Below are 13,388 nucleotides of genomic sequence, written 5' to 3'. Positions count from 1 at the left end.
CACATATCATGGGAACCCCAAATTCAATAGGCGGTCACAAAAGATGTAAATTGGGGGTTGTGAAAGTCAAATCCTGGTTGGTGTGTTGACCTGTCCTACTTGTGGACCAATCGAAATTGGGGATTCTTACACTTGCAACGTTTGGGGGGTGGTACACTGACCCGAAAACAGTATAACTAGCCTAGGTTTAGCTAGAGAATTTGTCCAACTTGTCCGAATAGCTGACCTGTCACTGACCCAACGCACTCAATAGCTGATCCTGAAACAGAGGTGCTGCGAAGCACTCTGTCCGACTGTCTCACAGACCCATTGGGGGTTTTGAGAACCTTAAGTGCTGGCGGATCACTTTGCTGGGAATTCGATAACCCAATCGGGCATTGACTGATAGCAGCAGAGAGGGTGTAGCGCAGGCGTTGCAACTGAACTGCGGGTGCTGGTCTTACCTTGGTGGTCCTGTCCTGATCCTAATCTGGTTTTCCTGTCCTGGGTTTCCATTCTGCACCTGTTGGCCTACTGGCGATCGCATCTCCTTGGGTTCTTATTCCTGTCCTTAACTGACCCGTGGCCAGGGTTGGTCTCCACACTGATCTAGGTAAATATAATTCTGAGGGAAACTATTTTGCATTCTTTATTCTCTTTGCTTTAATAAAGGCATTCTTGCACATTTGATCTTTCCTTACCTTCCTTTCGCTGACAAATGATAAAGTCCTACATTATAGTTATTATACTAGCATGTTCCAATTTTCCCCATCCTTTAAGTACGTTCCTGCATACAGTTCATGAAATATAGATGTTCCTTTTCTTTACCCTCCTTTAGCCAAATAAAGTGATTTGCTCTGGAATATTAGCGTGTTCCACTTTTACCTTCCCTATAGTTACATGTTACCTTCGAGTCTTCTATAGATTTATTAAAGTTCTTCTGCTTGCTCACTTTTGAAGGGTATACAAACTGTGACATTCTAGCATGTTCCTTATTTTTCCCCGTCCTTTAGTTACTCCACGTCAAGTCTAAATTCCTGAAAATTCTTACTAGCATGTTCCCTGTTCTTACCTTCCTTTAGAGTCCTAAATGGTTGGTCTTATTTACTTCCTACATGGATATGTGCTCTTTATAATCTTAGTTATTGACAGTTTACTTGCTGTGAACCTTATGCTTTCTGAATCTTATGAAAACTAGATAAAGGTTTTAAAACTTCCTGAGTCTGTGGTTATTATATGAGTGCCAACAGAGTAAATGGTATTTTGTATTTGGTGTCTGCCTTTCTTTTACAGCTAGCTCCCTGATCCATTGTGATCATAGGTACCCGTAACAGTGGGTTGGTAAGTCGGGTACAGTGGAAATAAATAGGAAGGAATTGGGTTACTGGTAGTAGAGAGTAAGGTTACCCGATTAATAAATATGGTGAATTGAAAAAATATGGGCCCAATGTGTATATGGTAAAATTATGAGTTGGGTGACCTGCGCGCTCTATCAGTAATTTTCTGGTAGCAGAGGAAATGGTTAGGGACTAGTTAAAGTTAGGTAGGACTAGTTAAGATAGGTAGATAGGTTAATTGCTGCTAATTGTGAACATTTTGCTGCTAAAAGTATCGATCAATCAAATATTGATGTTTATTGCTTTGAAAATTATGAAATGTTTTAAATTGTTTTTCTTGCTGCTATATTGATAAATGTACTAATATACTCGTTAGTGATTGTTATATGTTTGTCTGGAATCCCCGGGGGCAGAATAGCGGGTGGTGAGGAGAATCCACTGCGCAGTGAGGTCAGTGGCTTGAGGAAAAGTGGTGCAGGTTAGGTAGAACTGGAAGCACTAATTAGGGTTTTCTGTATAAATGTATGAATAAATGATAGCAAAGAGTTCGCTGGCAAAACTTCTATTGTGATATAACCTAGTAAGGGTCACACGGAAGGAGTAGCAGGTTCGTCTGAGCTTGATTGATAGCAAAGGGGTTCACTGGTGAAACTTTTGGCTTAGTATATATATCCCGGAGTGGGTGAGTCGAAGGAGTAGCAGGTTCACTAATGCTTGTGTGAAGAGTAGGCAGAAAGGTTCTATCGTAGTATATGAAAAGTAAATAGAAGAAGTTTACTTGCAGTGAAACAAATCTTTTCTTTTTAGACACTCGAGTATAGTGGCGAATGTGTTTGCGTTGTAAATTAAACAGAGCACTTGCACTTGAAAAGGTAGAAATCGAAGGTGTTTCTTACCTTGTGAAGGAGGGAGTCAGTTGCGGAGCTGCACTGACTTCACTCAGTGCCGCGCTGGTATTGGTTGAGACAGCGGGTGTGTAGCTGAGACAGAATTGTAAAGGAGGGGTGAGCACAGGAGCGTGAGAACTTGTTTAAGGGAAACGCCGCGCACCCATTGGTCGAAGTTGTTTGAAATCGTGCTGTTGATTGGTTGCGGAAAAATAAGAGGCGCAATTGTATTGGAAGTGATTTTGTAAACAAAGTCGCTTGTGGAAAAGTATATGTGGCATCCAGCTAATCCAGAGACTAGACCTGATCCAAAATATCTAGGGTTCGGAAAAGATCAGTGGAAAGGTCGTAAATATAACATTCTGTACGGAAATAAGAGGAAAATGACCTTAGTAAACAAGGTGAAGAATTATTTCAAGAAAGACAAACCTATCAAAACTAGAGAAGGAGTTGTCATTCCACCGCCTAATACTCCCGCATCATTTATGATGTTCGACAAGGGCTACCATACTTGCCTATGGTTGGAAAACTTGGTGGAATATACAAAAAATGACGGGATTTTGGCATTTCCGTTAGATGGTACATTTAATAGCCGGATTCTGTTCAATTTGAGAACCCGAATGAATGATCTACATCCCAGACCCAGACTAACGCAATATGAGGCCTTAGAAGAATGGGAGATAGAGGCTTTTGAGCGAGACAGACCCAGAATGGACAAGGGATTGACTAAATGGTATCCAAAAGTAAATAAAGAGACCCGAGAAAAAAGAATGAAAGAGTGGAGACAGAACATGATAGTAGAAGGACTATACCCTGTAATAGCACTAGAAGCGCCCCTGGGAGAGAAAAGGACAGAGAAAACAAAGCATTTGATGACCAGTGGGGATTCAGATGATGGTTATTTGGAGGAATTGTTAATGAAGAATCCACCTCCTTATAATGAAGGATCAAGACCCGTAAGTGCGAGAGACACCTGTCTAAGACCACCTTATCAGGAGGAGCCAAGACCTTTAAGTACAGGCAATCAATTCCTGAAACCTAACTATGGTGAGGGACCAAGTATGACACACCCAACTGCCCCGAATTATACTCCTACCCTAACTCCGCAAATAGTGCATGAAACCAGCATGGAAAGGGTACTGCAGGAGAGAGAACGAGAGGCTCTAGCTAAACAAAGAATAGAATTAATTCAGAAAATCTCCAAACTAAATACAAGTCCTGAAGCTCTAACCATCCCAGTGACTATTGGACCTGTTGTTCCTTTGTACGGGGATAAGCAGAACAGCCCGAAGACTCCAATAATTACCCCATCTGTAGTACAGCCGAGAAAAGAGCCCTTAATTGTAGATGATCAGGCAAGTGAATGTGAATCTGTGATTTCCTTGATGGATTTACCGATAAGGGAACCAGAAGGGAGTTCACAAAGGAAGAACACTCCTTTCACTTCAAGAGATGTGCAGATTGAATCATCCACGGGTACTAGAAGTGCCACTGTAGTGACTCGCGAAGAAATTGAGAGATGGAGTCGAGAATTAGAAAAACAAAATCCTCAGTCGAAACCATTAGATATTTACAAACTAAGAATAGAATTGGAAGAGCTGATGGCTGGAAATGTGGGTTTGGACAGACTGAACACCTTTACTGAAGAAGAATTACTGTTTATTTGTAAAAGTCTAACCCGAAATACCAGAGTGTACCATGAGAAATTAATGGACACTGCGGTTAGTATGGGAATAGATATTAGCAAATCTAAAGTGTTGCAAAAACCCTACAGAGCAGAGTTCTCAGACAAAGACTTGGAACATGAATGTGTCAGGGAAAAAGGTACAGATCAGAGAATTGTTAAACCTGTTACAAAAATGGGGAGACTTAGAAAAATGGAAAGCCAGGTGGGCCAAGAAAAAAGAAGATAGTAGATCAAAGCAAATGACATCTGAATACGTGTTAAAAGAAGCTGACAAGGCAGAAAAATTATATCCTATGCGAAAAGTGCCAGGTGGAAAGTATCTACATGTTCCATGGTCCCGACAGGATATTGTGTCCTTTACCAATGACTTCCCAAAATTACAAGAAAAACCTGTAGATTGGTACAGACAGGTCGAGAGGTTTGTGAAAGTACAGAAATGCCTCCTGAAAGATTTAGATGGGTTCTTCGATATTGTAGTACCTGAAGATCTGTGGACAGAATGTAAAATTGCTGTCGATTGGCCTAGTGAGGAGTTCCCGAGAGACCCAAACACAGGGGCACCTTCACCAGATGTAATGAAAAAATACAATCAGGTAATGTTATACCTGAAAGGAAAGGTGCCTGCAAAAGAAACTGATTGGACCCGAATAGATAGAACTACCCAGAATAGAGATGAAACTGTGCATTCCTATTATGAACGACTGTTACAGGTGTTCAAAACGTACAGTGGATTGGACAACATTGAGATGAAAGACATGACCCACTTCATTTATCGATTTGTGCTAGGGTTAAGGCCTGAGATTTCGCAGAGGATCAAAGATAATAAAATCTGTTGGCAGTCCAAACCAATTGATGAGGTCCTGAAGTATGCTAAATATTGCGAGGATGAATTGGCAGATAAACGGAAGGAGTTAAAAGAAAAAGTCATGTGGGCACAGGTAAAATTAGCAGAACACCAGGAACAGCAGCTAAATAAATTGACCAGTAATCAGAATCAAGGCCCCGGGGGTGGGTGAAAGCCCAGAGTAAAGATGAGCCGAGAGGAGGCCAAAAAGAAGTTCCCCTGTCACGGGTGCGGACAGATAGGTCACTGGAGAGACGAGTGTCCAGCTTTAAAGAATGGTAATATTCAAATTAATGATTTAAATCCACAGACGCAGAAAGAGACTCCACGAAAGACCCAGCAACAGGTAAAGCAAAATCAGTTGCCGCGTGCACCTAGGCCAAATTATAGGAGCAAAGCACAACAGGGCGAAGACACCGAAGTGTGGGAAGGAAAGGAGGATAGAAATACAGCAACTTCACAATTTCTGTTAAATGACACGTTTCTCTGTGATGACACCTACTGACGGTGCCTGAGGGGGGAGGTTGAGGAGTGCGTGTTTGGCGCCTCCTTGCCGGTGGACCAGACAGGGCCATACATTGAAGGAAAGGTTGAAGGAAATGACGTCACCTTTCTGTTGGACACTGGTGCTACCCGTTCTACTGTGAGAACAGCAGACGTTCCAAACCTAACCCTCTCGGGAGAAGCGATCCAAGTAGTGGGCGTTTCTAATCAGCTAATTAGTACCCCAGTTACTGAACCTATGGAAATTAAAATTAGGAATTTTAAAGAAATGCATAGATTTGTTGTGTGTGATTCCAGTCCTGTAAACTTACTAGGCAAGATTTGTTGTGTAAAATGAACTGCACTATCTTTTGCACACCAAATGGCGTCGAAATTCAGACCCCAGATGAAGATGGAGTTTACAAATTAATGTTAGCTAGACCAGATTCAGACATTAAAAAACTGACAATACAAGACTTAACTGAAGAACTCCAAGAGACAGTGAAACCGGAAGTATGGGATTTTACTGGAAAACATGTAGGATTAATGGCAAATATTGACCCAATTAAAATTGCCATAAGAGAAGACGCAGTCTACCCAAATACTAAACAGTACAAAATGAGTACAGAAGTAAAAGCAGGAATTGCTATTGAAATAAAAAGATTGTTAGAAGCAGATATCATACAAAAAGTGATGAGCAGTCCATGCAATTCGCCCATAATTGGAATTAAGAAACCTAGTGGTAAGTACAGGGTAGTACAGGACCTGCGCAAGGTTAACACAATTGTGGTTCCTTGCTGTCCTGTCATGCAAAACCCTGCAGTGATTCTATATCAAATTCCATGGAATGCAGGATGGTTTACCGTCATAGACTTATGTCATGCATTCTTTTCACTTCCATTGCATCCAGACAGCAAATTTCTTTTCTCATTTGAGTTCGACAGTCACGTCTATGTCTGGAATCGCGTCCCTCAGGGGTACACAGAAAGCCCCTCAATATTTAATCAGATTCTGAAAAAGTGCCTTGAAACCCTAATATTGCCCGGAAAATCTGTTCTGGTGCAATATATAGACGACCGCTTGGTGGCGTCTAAGAGCAGAAACGACTGTGTTACTGACACCATTGCCTTATTGAAACATTTAGGTGAAGGGGGACATAAAGTGTCACCAGAAAAATTGCAGTTCTGTACCACATCAGTGAAATATCTGGGGCACCAGATAGAGAGAGGTACCAGGAAAGTCACCACCGAAAGAATTAGGATAATTCAAAACATGGGATTGCCAAATACCCAGAAGGAAATCAGAATGTTCCTTGGAGTTGTAGGTTACTGTAGGCAGTGGATTGTGGGATTTGCAGTCCTAGCGAAACCATTGATAAAAATGACAAAGAAAGGACCAAAAGATCCTGTAGAGTTGGATGACGAAAGAATAACAGCTTTTACAAAACTATGAGAATGTCTGTGTACTGCTCCCGCATTAGGAATGCCTGACTATTCAAAAGATTTTGCTCTATTTTGTGACACACAAGACAATTGTGCACTTTCAGTCCTGACCCAAATTCATGGTGTGACTCGACGTCCAGTGGGATACTTTTCTTCCACATTGGACCCAGTAGCAGCTGGCTTACCTGGATGTTTGAAAGCTGTAGCTGCAACTTGCACGAGTCTTGAACAAAGTGAGTACATTGTGATGGGGCATCCAGTAACTGTGTATGTTCCACATTCTGTTGTAATTTTGATGACACGAACAAAGACCCAATATCTCACCCCTAGTCGGATGACTAAGTATGAGAGAATCCTTGTAGGTGCAGGAAATGTGACCATCGAACGATGTAACATTCTGAATCCAGCTACCTTAATACCTAGCTCATTTGTAGCTGAGGTAAGGGAAGAATTTGCACATGACTGCATTGATTTAACTGAGTTCAGTACAAAACCATGTCCATATATAAAAGAAAACCCTCTGATTAGTGAAGACTATGAATTGTTTGTGGACGGCTCATGCATGAGACATGAGGATGGTGGCCTAAGCGCTGCTTATGCCGTATGCACAGTGAGAGGTCCAGTGGAAGCATCCTATTTATATGGAGTCAAGTCTGCACAGATAGCCGAATTGGTTGCATTGACAAAAGCTTGCAAATTTGGGAGGAATTCGAAAATAACCATATACACTGATAGCCAGTATAGTTATGGGGTTGTGCATGACTTCGGAAAGCTGTGGATGCAAAGGGAGTTCTTGACTTCTTCAGGCACCCCTATCAGAAATGGAAAATACGTGTAGGATTTACTGGAATCAATCCAGTTACCAAAAGAATTGGCTGTGTTCAAGTGTGCTGCTCACAAATCTGGCGAAGACAAAGTGACAGCAGGTAATCGATATGCTGACCAGTTAGCCCAACATTGTACAAAATACAGAGTTTCAATCAATATGAAGGCTCGGGGAAACGGAAACAGCTGCCAACTTTTGATGTTAGAGGGAGTGAATACATGGGAGGAAGTGAAAACTTACAGGAAGCAGCAGAGCCACAGGAGAAACAAAGATGGAGAAACGTTGGTTGTCGAAGGAGAAATGCAGATGGTGTCATTGTTTACCTTGATGATATGCCTGTGTTGCCAGACTGTATGCTTGCTCCTATGGCCAGGTTAAGACATTTTCACAATTAATCCGAGTCAAACAAATTGCCTCCTCTCAGGAAATGTATGAACAACAAAAAGAAAACATCATCAAAAGATTTAAAGATCGTGGATATCCAGAAACCACGTTGAAACTTGCTGTGGACAGGATAGAAGCCATGAACAGACAACAACTATTAACGCCAGCGGGCACAAGGGAAGAACGGAGATCAGTGTGTGTCTCTAAATATTCCACAAGAAGCCAAAACATAAAAAGAATCATCTTAAAACACTGGCCACTACTAGCTCTAGAAGAAGATTTCCATGGAATTTTTACTCTCAATCCACGGTTCGCATATGAAAGAACCAGAAATCTCAAAGAACTGTTGAAACAAAAATCAACCTCATCCCCTAAAACATACAAAGGCACTTTACCATGCTACAATTGCGGGAATCGCAATTCAATCATCAAAGGAAATGAGATCAATCACCCATCAAGTGGAATCAAAATCAAATTACAAGTTAATGGTACGTGTGACAGCACCAATCTGATTTACATGCTGAAATGCCCATGCGGACTCCCATATGTGGGAAAAACGTCAAGGAAAATCAAAACTCGATTAACAGAACATCGAAGCAATATCAGATTAAAATCAGCCAAATCTACAGTTGCAGTACATTTCAATGAACATCAACATAATCCAAGTCAATTAAAATATTGCATACTCGAATTGGTACCTGTATTGCCAGGAAGAGACAATGACCAACATCTTTTGAGAAGGGAACTTTATTGGATACACAGACTTTCATCGACCGTGCCAAGAGGATTAAATGAACGGCTTGAATTTAGCTGTCATTTATAAACAGACTATGAGATCCACTTTCTAGATCTAGAATGAACTAATCATGAACACCTTGTTTATTTCTTTTTAGAACATTTAAATGTTTTCATCAGCAACGCAATATTTCAATAGTTATGTACATGTTTATATTGACCATGCATATGTTCGTTTACATTTTCTCATTATGTTATAACATTCACTACCATTTGTCACATTGTCTTACTTTCCCGAACACATAAAGTTTCAAATCCTTTCACACTATCGTGGCATCACGTGATCACCTTCTTGCCGAGATACTTTTCCCCAGTACACGGGTAGTACACTTTATTTTATTTTATCTTATCACATTTTCGCCACCGGCATTCACACTAATATCTTTTGATAGCAGTTTTTGTTATGCTATCATACACACTAGTTATGAACACTCTATCCCTTCGCGATCACACGTGACCCTTTTTCAGCCAATCAACACACGGTAGACAATCTGCCGTACCACATGACCTCACACATCCATTTAGAGCATAGCACACAGTGTTCGAACATCGTCGGAACACCGAATTTTTGAAGTTACGAGCGCCGGAATACCATCGTCCTTTACCTCGTGGTAAGCTACTTTTTTCAAAACTGATACCTCCAGTCCTACTGTATGCAACAGCGAACACGCAATCGCGTTGAATCGCTAACATGACAACGTTCACTTTTTTCACAGGTTCTTGGGAACCTGCTAAAGAATCAGATCCACACTTCCTGATCAGGTTAGACTTGTAATATTCAAGTCACTGCATGTTACGCACTCTAGATTATCTGCAAGAATGTGAGCACTTCCAAATAGTATCGTCACACATTGCACGCACATTAGAACCGCTCTTCTTTACGGCACCATTTGAACGGTTGGCACGTTATCGGACACATTCAGTTCACGTATCCGGTTACCTTTTAATTGACACAGCAAACTTTTATCTTTCCGTATGCATGAAGATAAATGTGTCATACCCGACGACTCACTCTGAAACCTCCCTTCCCTCTCCCTTATGCATGATGACAAATGCGTCACACTTGATTAACCTCAACAATCTTGCTTGTGTACCACAGGTATTTTAAATGAATATTTAATTTGAAATTGTACTTGGCCACTTTCAGAAAACTACACGGCCTCTGAGGAAGGGCAAAGCCCGAAATGCATTGGGCCACCGGGTCACTTGCTTGAACATTATGAATTCAATAATGTAATGAATCTACAAAAATAAAAAAGAATGAGATCAACTACAAAAGAGAACCTTGATTAACTTTTTGAATAACCTAAAGAATTATTGCCTTGAGTGCCCTGGAGGGACACTGGTCTCGAGGGAAACAGTGCGATTTTCAGTATCGTTTCCCCCCAAGTACAGGGGGTGTTACTCCACGGGCACCACCTATCCACATGGACAGTTAGACTACATTTCACACTGGTGTGTGTTTCCTACAAGCCACTTTGAAGTATCACAGTAGCAAAATTATTACTTAGGGAACTTATACCTCGGTACGGTTTCCCAGTCTTAATTGAATCTGACAGAGGAAGTCATTTCCAGGATGAAATAATAAATCAAATCTGTGAAGCTTTCAAGATCACGCAAAAACTGCACTGTGCATATCACCCAGAGGCTTCTGGAGTGGTAGAACAGATAAATGGCACAATCAAATCAAGATTGGGAAAGATGTGTGAATACACTCAATTGGAATGGCCAGATGCTCTGCCTCTTGTGTTGATGGGACTAAGAAGTATTCCAGATCGGAACACGGGCTTGATTCCCCATGAAATCCTGATGGGAAGAGCAATGCGGCAAGCATGGGTACCAGGATACAAAATAATAAGCATATCTGATGATTTGGTACTGGAATACTGTAAAGAGCTGGCTGACCAAGTGCGTTCTATCTCTCGCCAGGTTGGGGGAGAATACGTCGCCAGGCCAACGACTCCAGCGCATGACCTGAATCCAGGTGACTGGGTCGTAATAAAGAAGCACACTCGGAAAAGTTGCCTTGAACCAAGGTGGGGAAAGCCACGACAGGTGATCCTGGTAACCACCACAGCTGTAAAGTGTGCAGGAGTACCTCGCTGGATCCATGCCAGCCATACGAGGAAAGCGACTGAATCTGACGAAACTGAGGCTGTAGGTTGCGCAGCTGAAGGATCTCAAGACATCGGTCCTGAAGTAGCTGAAGAAGAACAACCGAGCTCCAGTCAAGAAGATTGGGTCCCAATAATCGATCTGACAATCGACCCTATACGAACTAGAAGTCAGACCCATTTAGATAGACAGTGGGATAGTGAGGATGAGACAGGTGAAGAAGAAGCTACTCAGATCATCGAAATCCACATTAAATCTGATTCTGAGGAGGACCAGATAGGGAGAGAGCAGGTAATTGACACTCCTCCAAGAACACCTGCGTAAGAGGAGGGACAGATAGAAACTAGGGCGGAAGTTCAAGCGGAAGAAAATCAAGAGCTCGAAGAGCTTGAACAGGAACAGGTAGGATTAGACAATACTGTTCAGGAAGAAGAGATCGAAACAGATCAAAGCCAAAATCAGCATACACCTGAACCAGGAAGAAACAGATGAAAGACCTGGGCCTAGTCAGTTAGGGAACAATACAGAGGACGAACTTGATCCCAATGTGCCACAACTGAATGAAAACAAAAGGGTGTTTGACGAAGGCCAAGACACAGTGCCAGTTAAAAGACTCAGAAAAGGTGACTCAGTACCTAGATTTGTGAAAAGGCTGAGATTGCGTCTAAAGACGGTAAACGAGGAGCCTGAACAGATAAATGAGGTCTCGAGTCAAACTTGTAAACTTGTAAACTTGCAGATTTATATAGCGCAGATTTTTGCCCGGAGGCGTCCAAGCGCTGGGATAACCAGAACCTACTGGTGAGCAGAGGGTGGAAAAGCGGCAGTTAGTGGGGGGATGTAAACAAAAAGGTCTTTAATTGTTTACAAAACATATTGAGGTTCGGTTAGCTCTGAGATTGAGTGGCAGAGTGTTCCAGATCTTGGAGGCGTTGTATGCAAACGTCCTTCCGCCAGATCTGGATCTTTTTATTCTTGGTACTACTGCCAAGAAGGTCTGGCCGGAACGGAGACTGGTTAGGGGTGTAATGAGTGACCAGGTCGCGGGTGATGATGGGGCCTGTGTCCCAGAAGGCTTGATGGGCTATGCATAGTGCTTTAAACCGAACTCTCTGCCGGACCGGTAGCCAGTGAAGGCTAGTCAATCCGGCCCTCACTGAGTGTCTACGAGGGATTTTGAGCAGTAGGCGCGCTGCGCAGTTCTGCACAATCTGCAGTCTACGTAGGGTGTACTCTGGGGCGCCGAGGTAGAGTACGGTATTGAAATCAAGTCGTGAGTGTATAAGACTTTGTATAGCCACCTGTTTTGCTTCCATAGGAAGGAGGGGGAATATTTTATTTAGCATCCTCATGATGCCGAAGCAGGTGGCTGAAAGCTTTGTGGCTTGAACATTGAAGGACAGAGATCTGTCCAGCCACACTCCAAGGCTCTTGATGTTATTTTTAGGGGGTGGCGGGGGGCCTAGACAGGGGGGCCACAGGGTAGGAGGAAGACCGCGATCTGAAAGGCCAAGGAGCATCAGCTCTGTTTTGTCCCCGTTCAACTTAAGGGATGATGAAGACATCCAAGTCTTCACTTCCTCCAGGCATTCTCTAAGCCCGCCTGGCGGAGGTCGGTCTGCCTCCTGCACCAGTGAGACCACCAGCTGCGTGTCGTCCGCATAGGAGATGATCTTAACTCCAAATGGGCGGACGACATCAGCCAGCGGTCTCATATACAGATTGAAGAGAGCCGGGCTTAGAGAGGAGCCCTGAGGGACTCCACACTTTAGAGGTCTGCTAGAGGACACTGCCTCACCATCAAAAACCCTAAAGGATCTGTTCTCCAAAAAAGATTTGAACCAAGCCCAGGCTTTATCCTCAATCCCAGCACAGGACAGACGATCAAGTAGGGTGTCATGACTGACCGTGTCAAACGCCGCACTTAGATCAAGGAGGATCACTGCCACTGATCCTCCCTGATCCAAGATTTTTCTAGCTTCCTCGGTAACCATGAGGAGAGCGGTCTCAGTCCCGTGTTTCGGTCTGAAACCCGTCTGGGTGGGGTCTAGTATGTGATGGTCTTCCAGAAAGTTCACTAACTGTTGGTTAATGTATTTTTCTAAAACCTTGCTCACCCATGGGAGCAGGGAAATGGGGCGATAGTTGGCCAGATCAGAAGGGTCTAGATTAGGTTTCTTAATAAGCGACCTATCCATCGCTTGTTTCCAGATAGTAGGAACAGTACTGGAGGTGATGGATGCGTTTAGTAGCTCCCTGATGATGGGTAGGGTAATCCGGGAGGCTGCCATTACAATGTCAGGTGGAGCAGGATCGTCCGGCGATCCTGATTTAACACTGCGAGCTAGTGGTTCAAGGGTGGTAAGGTTCAGTGGGGGAAAATGGGTCAAGGTGTGTTGAGAGGGGGGGGAGGAGAGGCTTGAGGGGATGTTGGATTGATTTGATGAGTTGGTTTTTTGGGGAGGAAATGCCGAGTAAATGGTGTTTACTTTCTGATAAAAAAACTCAGCAATATTATTGCATTGAGTGACAGATTTCTCGACAAGTTGTGCAGGGGGCGGGTTTGTTAACTTTTTAATGATCTGGAAGATCTCCCTGGGTTTAGACTT

Source organism: Lissotriton helveticus, chromosome 4_1 (genome assembly GCF_964261635.1).
Source record: "Lissotriton helveticus chromosome 4_1, aLisHel1.1, whole genome shotgun sequence".
Lineage (NCBI taxonomy): Eukaryota > Metazoa > Chordata > Amphibia > Caudata > Salamandridae > Lissotriton > Lissotriton helveticus.
This window is presented reverse-complemented; position numbering follows the sequence as displayed.